Genomic DNA, 7,405 nt, shown 5'->3' on the forward strand with positions numbered 1-7,405 from the left:
TTAAAGCAGCATAGTATTCCATTGTATAGTAAAAATACCATAGTTTTTTTAATTCACTCATCTGCTGATGGGCACTTAGGCTGTATCTGCATAACCAATGGACACAGACATTAACTGGGTGAGGACTTTTGCTGGGGGGTGGGAGTGGCCCAGGAGGTCAATGAAGGAAAAAAGGAGACATACACACTGAGTGGCCAGATTATTATGATCTCTGAATGCATAAGCATCTGGCCACTCAGTGTCTATCCTATATAATGAAAGCTAATACACAAATTGTCTCCTCGACCAGGAGTTTGATCAGCAGACATGCTGGCCAACTGCCCATGTCCCCTCCCCCTGGCCAGGCTGGCCGGACCCCACCCATGCATGAATTCATAATAATCTGGCCACTCAGTGTATAATACTTTCAATAATAAAGAATTTAAATTAAAAAAAAAAGTGGCTGTGAGGCCTAAATGAAAGGGCATATGTAAGGAATGTGGAGGATGGTAGGTATCAAAAGACATGCCATGACCTCTTGGTAGCAATGAAATTGTCAGATTCTGTAAACAGTCTTACAACTGACCTTAGGCACTGTAGCACTGATGAGCACCAGCATGTATCACGTGCTAGACTAAAGTGCCTACTACAACCTTTTGGGGTGAAATATCTCTCTATGTTTGTTTCAATAGGGACTACTTCATTTTTATTTAATTTTTTTAATGTAGTAGCTTCACTTTTTGGAGTTTAATTTTCTATTCTAAAAGTAATAAATTCCGGCTTGGGGACTGAAGGGACCCGGGTTCAATTCTGGTCAAGGGCATGTACCTTGGTTGCGGGCATATCCCCAGTAGGGGGTGTGCAAGAGGCAGCTGATCGATGACTCTCTCATCGATGTTTCTAGCTTTCTATCTCTCTCCCTTCCTCTCTGTACAAAATCAATAAAATATATTTAAAAGTAATAAATTCCCATTGAAATAATTTAACAAATTATTAAAAAGTTGGAAGAAGAAAATAGAAATCACCATTAATTCTGACTTTTTTTGGAAGCCTTTTCTATGTGACTAGTTTTAGAACTGAGTAGAAAAGTCTTCTATGTATATATTTTAAAGTGGGAATGACACTTCTATTTTCTTTGGGGATATAAATAAATGTTTGAAGGATCCTGATATTTCTCAGGATGAGACTCTGATTATAAATAAATCTTTTACTTATTCATATCTTGCATATTGACAAATCACACGGATATGTGATACTTTTAAGACCTGCCACTTCTCCCCAATCTATTTTGCCCCTGAGGAATTGTACAATAGATGTATTTTAAGAATATACTGAAGCTTTTTCTCAGAATGGGTGAGTTCTTGGCAAGCATAGTTCAGTACAACTTTATGTTACTGCAGCAAGATTTATAAAAGGTCTTGGCAAATGTAAGGGGTAGGATAGCTGTTGGATATTATATTATTTCAGGATTGGCTACTTGGCTACATAAGACAATATGTTTCATAGGTTAAATTAATTTCTTTTTTTTTTTTCCCCCAGAATTTTTATTTATTTATTTATTTATTTATTTATTTATTTATTTATTTATTTATTTTAATATATTTTATTGATTTTTTTTGACCCCCTCCCTCCCTCCCACACATCCCCTCCCTCCCCAGAGTTTTGTGTCCATTGGTTGCACTTATATGCATGTATACAAGTCCTTCGGTTGATCTATTATCTCCCCCAGATCTTCCTCCCGTCCCCGCTGTAACTTGACAGTCTACTTGTTGATATACTGTCTCTATATCTATCTTATGGTTCATCAGTTTATAATGTTCTTTATTATCCACAAATGAGTGAGGTCATGTGGTGTTTCTCTTTCATTGATTGGCTTATTTCACTCAGCATGATGTTCTCCAATTCCATCCAGGATGCTGCAAATGATGAGAAATCCTTCTTTTTTATGGCAGCATAGTATTCCATTGTGTAGATGTACCATAGTTTTTGGATCCAATCATCTGCTGACGGACACTTAGGCTGTTTCCAAATTCTGGCTATTGTAGATTGTGCTGCTATGAACATAGGGGTGCATATATCCTTTCTGATTGGTGTTTCTAGTTTCTTGGGATATATTCCTAGAAGTGGGATTACTGGGTCAAATGGGAGTTCCATTTTCAGTTTTTTGAGGAAACCCCACACTGTTCTCCACAGTGGTTGCACCAGTCTACATTCCCACCAGCAGTGCACGAGGGTTCCTTTTTCTCCGCAACCTGGCCAACACTTGTCGTTTGTTGTTTTGTTGATGTTGGCCATTCTGACAGGTGTGAGATGGTACCGCATTGTTGTTTTGATTTGCATCTCTCGGATAATTAGTGACTTTGAGCATGTTTTCATGTGCTTTTTGGCCTTCCTTCTGTCTTCTTTTGAAAATATTCTATTTAGGTCCATTGCCCATTTTTTAATTGGATCATTCATCTTCCTTTTATTTAGTTGTATAAGCTGTTTGTAGATGTTGGAGATTAAACCTTTATCAGTGGTAACATTTGCAAATATGTTCTCCCACACAGTGGGCTTTCTTGTTGTTTTGTTGATGGTTTCTTTTGCTGTAAAAAAGCTTTTTATTTTGATGTAGTCCCATTTGTTTATTTTCTCTTTAGCTTCCATTGCACTAGGGGTAGTATCAGTGAAGAAGTTTTTTTGGCATACGTCTGAGATTTTGTTGCCTGTGGATGCTTCAAGTATTTTTATGGTTTCCCGTCTGATGTTTAAGTCCTGTATCCATTTTGAGTTTATTTTTGTGTATGGTGTAAGTTGGTGATCTAGTTTCATTCTTTTGCATGTATCTGTCCAATTTTCCCAACACCATTTATTGAAGAGACTGTCTTGACTCCATTGTATATTAGTGCCTCCTTTGTCAAATATTAATTGAGCATAGTGATTTGGGTTGATATCTGGGTTCTCGATTCGATTCCATTGATCTATATGTCTGTTTTTGTGCCAGTACCAGGCTGTTTTGAGAACAGTGGCTTTGTAATACAGTTTGAAGTCTGGTATTGAGATACCTCCTACTTTACTCTTCTTTCTCAGGATTGCTGTGGCTATTCGGGGTCTTTTATTGTTCCAAATGAACTTTTGGAGAGTTCTTTCTAGGTCAGTGAAATATGCCGTTGGTATTTTAATGGGGAGTGCATTGAACTTATAGATTGCTTTAGGAAGTATGGACATTTTGATGATGTTGATTCTACCAATCCATGAACATGGTATGTTCTTCCATCTGTTTACATCTTCCTCTATTTCTTTTTTCAGTGTCGTGTAGTTTTCCGCGTATAGGTCCTTTACTTCCTTAGTTAAGTTTATTCCTAGGTATCTTAATTTTTTTGGTGCGATGGTAAATGGAATTGCTTTTTTAGTCTCTGTTTCTGTAGTTTCACTGTTGGTGTATAGAAATGCCATAGATTTCTTGGTGTTAATTTTGTATCCTGCTACATTGCCAAATTCATTTATTAAGCCAATTAGTTTTTTAATGGAGTCTTTTGGGTTTTTTATATACAATATCATGTCGTCTGCAAATAAGGATAACTTTACTTCTTCTTTTCCAATTTGGATGCCTTTTATTTCCTCCTCTTGTCTAATTGCAATGGCTAGTACTTCCAGTACTATGTCAAAGAGGAGTGGCGATAGTGGGCATCCCTGTCTTGTTCCTGTTCTTAGAGGGAATGGTTTTAGTTTTTGCCCATTGAGTATGATGTTGGCTGTGGGTTTATCATATATAGCTTTTATTACGTTGAGGTATGATCCTTGTACTCCCACCTTGTTAAGAGTTTTTATCAGGAAAGGATGTTGGATTTTATCAAATGCTTTTTCTGCATCAATTGATATGACTATATGATTTTTATCTTTCAACTTGTTTATGTGATGTATCACGTTTATTGATTTGCGGATATTGTACCAACCTTGCATTCCTGGAATAAATCCTACTTGGTCATGGTGTATGATCTTTGTGATGCTCTGCTGGAGCCGATTTGCTAGAATTTTGTTGAGGATTTTGGCATCTATGTTCATGAGGGATATTGGCCTGTAATTCTCTTTCATTGAGTTGTCTTTATCGGGTTTTGGTATTAGGGTGATGCTGGCTTCATAGAAGGAGTTTGGAAGTGTTCCTTCCTCTTGAATTTTTTGGAATAGTCTGAGGAGGATAGGTTTTAGTTCTTCCTTGAATGTTTGGTAAAACTCTCCTGTGAAGCCATCTGGCCCTGGGCTTTTGTTTGCTGGAAGCTTTTTGATGACTGTTTCAATTTCTTCCCAAGTCACTGGTCTATTGAGATTTTTAGATTCTTCCTGATTGAGTTTTGGAAGTTTGTATTTTTCTAGGAATATGTCCATTTCCTCCAGGTTGTTCAGTTTGTTGGAATAGAGTTGTTCATAGTATTTTGTAACAATCCGTTGTATTTCGGTGGGGTCTGTTGTTATTTCACCTCTTTCATTTCTGATTTTGTTTATTTGGGTCCTCTCTCTTTGTTTCTTGGTTAGCCTGGCTAGAGGTCCATCTATCTTGTTTATTCTTTCAAAGAACCAGCTCTTGGTTTTGTTGATCTTATGTATTGTTTTTTTGGTCTCTATGTCGTTTATCTCTGCTCTGATTTTTGTTATTTCCTTCCTTCTGCTTACACTGGGTTTTTCTTGTTGCTCCTTTTCTAACTCTTTGAGTTGTAGAGTTAGATCATCTGTTACTATTTTTTCTAGTTTTTTGCAATAGGCTTGTAAGAATATGAACTTCCCTCTCAAAACTGCTTTTGCTGTGTCCCAAAGATTTTGGATTGTTGTGCTTTCATTGTCATTTGTTTCCAGGATGTTTTTAATTTCTTCCTTGATTTCTCTGGTAACCCAGTCCTTGTTTAATAGCAAGCTGTTTAGTCTCCATGTGTTTGATTTCTTTGGATTATTTTTATTGTAGTTAATTTCCAGTTTTATGCCATTATGGTCTGAGAAGATACTTGATATGATTTCTATCTTCTTGAATTTGAAGAGACTTTGCCTATGTCCCAAAATGTGGTCTATCTTTGAGAATGTCCCATGTGCACTTGAGAAGAATTTATATTCTGTGGCTTTGGGGTGGAGTGTCCTGAAGATGTCAATTAATTCCATCTGGTCTAGTGAGTCATTTAGGATTGATATTTCTTTGCTGATTTTTTGTTTAGATGATTTGTCGAAGGGTGACAGTGGGGTATTAAAATCTCCTACTATGATTGTATTGCTATTAATCTCTCCCTTAATGTCCTCCAGGAGTTTTTTAATGTATTTGGTTGCTCCTGTATTGGGTGCATATATATTTACCAGGGTTATTTCTTCTTGTTCGATTGTTCCCTTTAGTATTATGAAGTGGCCTTCATTATCTCTTGTTATGTCCTTCACTCTGAGATCTAATTTGTCAGATATAAGTATTGCTACCCCAGCTTTTTTTTCATTTCCATTTGCCTGGAAAACTTTTTTCCATCCCTTCACCCTCAGTCTGTGTGCATCTCTTTTTCTGAGGTGGGTTTCTTGTAGACAACAGATGTATGGGTCTTGTTTTCTTATCCAATCTGTTACCCTATGTCTTTTGATTGGAGCATTTAATCCATTTACATTTAAGGTTATTATTGATAGGTACTCATTTGACGCCATTTTTATTCTATACCCGTGTTCCTTCTTCACTTCTTATTTCTTTATTTTTACAGTAGACCATTTAGCATTTCTTGCATTGCTGGTTTGGTGGAGATAAATTCCTTCAGTCTTTTTTTGTCTGTGAAGCTCCTGATTTCCCCTTCAGTTTTGATTGATAGCCTTGCTGGGTACAGTATTCTTGGATTCAGACCCTTCCTTTGCATGACTTTGTATATTTCATCCCATTCCCTTCTGGCCTGATAAGTTTCTGTTGAGAAATCAGTTGCTAGTCTGATGGGGGTTCCTTTGTATGTAACTTTCTGTCTCTCTCTGGCTGCTTTTAAGATTCTTACTTTGTCGTTGTTGTTTGCCAATTTAATTATAATGTGCCTGGGAGTCTGTCTTCTGGGATTCATTTTGCTTGGGACTCTGCGGGCATCTTGGATTTGTGTGGGTTTTTTCTTTTCTATTTCAGGAAAGTTTTCTGTCATTATTTCTTGAAATACTTTTTCCATGTCTACCTCAGTTTCCTTTCCTTCTGGAACCCCTATTATTCGAATATTATTTTGTTTTGTTTTGTCCCAAAGCTCCCGTAGGCTCTCCTCCTGCTTTTTAATCTTTTTTTCTAGAAGTTGCTCTACTTGGGTATTTTTTTCCATCTTATCTTCTAGCTCACTGATGCGGTCCTCTGCTTCATCTAGTCTACTCTTGATGCTTTCTATTGAGTTCTTCATGGTAGTGATGTCACTTTTCATTTCTTCTTGGTTCTTCTTCAGTTCCTCATGGCTCTTCTTCATTTCCTCATGGTTCTTTCTCATTTCTTCTTGGCTTTTGTCAAATTTCTCTTCCATTCTTTTTAGCCATGCTATGATCATTACTCTGAATTCTTGCTCTGGCAGGCTGCTTACCTCTGGCTCGTTTACTTCCTTTTCTGGTGATGCCTGCTTTTCTTTCACGTGCAGACTATGTTTTTGTCTCCCCATGGCCTCTCTTTTCAGGATGTCTTGTTATGTGGTATTCCTTCTCCTGCGTTGATTTTGAGGTACAAAATACAACACTACCAGGTACAACACAAGAGGCACTTAACAGGAATGTATTTACAATATTAATAACCTCTAATAAAGGTGACCACTAGACAAAGGCAACTTAGGGGATAGGAGAGAAGGAATAAAGGTAAAAATAAAATAAAGAAAAATTAAAAAAAAAATTAAATTAAAATTAAAAAAAATTAAGTAAATTAAAAAAAAAAGAGGGATAAAGAGATAGAAAAAGAAGAAGAAGAAAAAAAGTAATGACAAAATGAAGTTGGAAAACAGGGAAAAAAAGAAGAGGGAGAGAGAGAGAAAGAGAGAGAAGAAGCAAACTAAAAGAGAAATGGGAAACAAACTATATATATGTGGAGAAAATTGCCATAGAAAAACCTCTGGACCCAGCCAATGCCAGTAACAATACTTGGAGATTAATACAAACTACAATATCCACTATTATTAAGTAAGGCTATGATATACAGAAGTAAAAGAAACAAACAAAAACAGAGGATTTAAAAAAAAATACAAAGCAACAATAACAATACAGGAATAAGCATAACAATTTCACTAAAAGGCATAAAAATTCACAATAATCAACCTTCGCACATACAATGCGAAAAGGATAGAGGGGAGAATGGATTTTTTTTTTTTTTTTTTTTAACTAGTTAATATAGTGCAGAGATTGGTATTTATACACTTGGATCAGGGGTTGGAACTTAGGTCTATAAGTATAGTGAGAGCTCTAGCAGGGGATATACAGAGAGAATAGAGGA

This window comes from Pipistrellus hanaki, assembly GCF_964339955.1.
Source record: "Pipistrellus hanaki genome assembly, chromosome: 2".
Taxonomy (NCBI): Eukaryota; Metazoa; Chordata; class Mammalia; order Chiroptera; family Vespertilionidae; genus Pipistrellus; species Pipistrellus hanaki.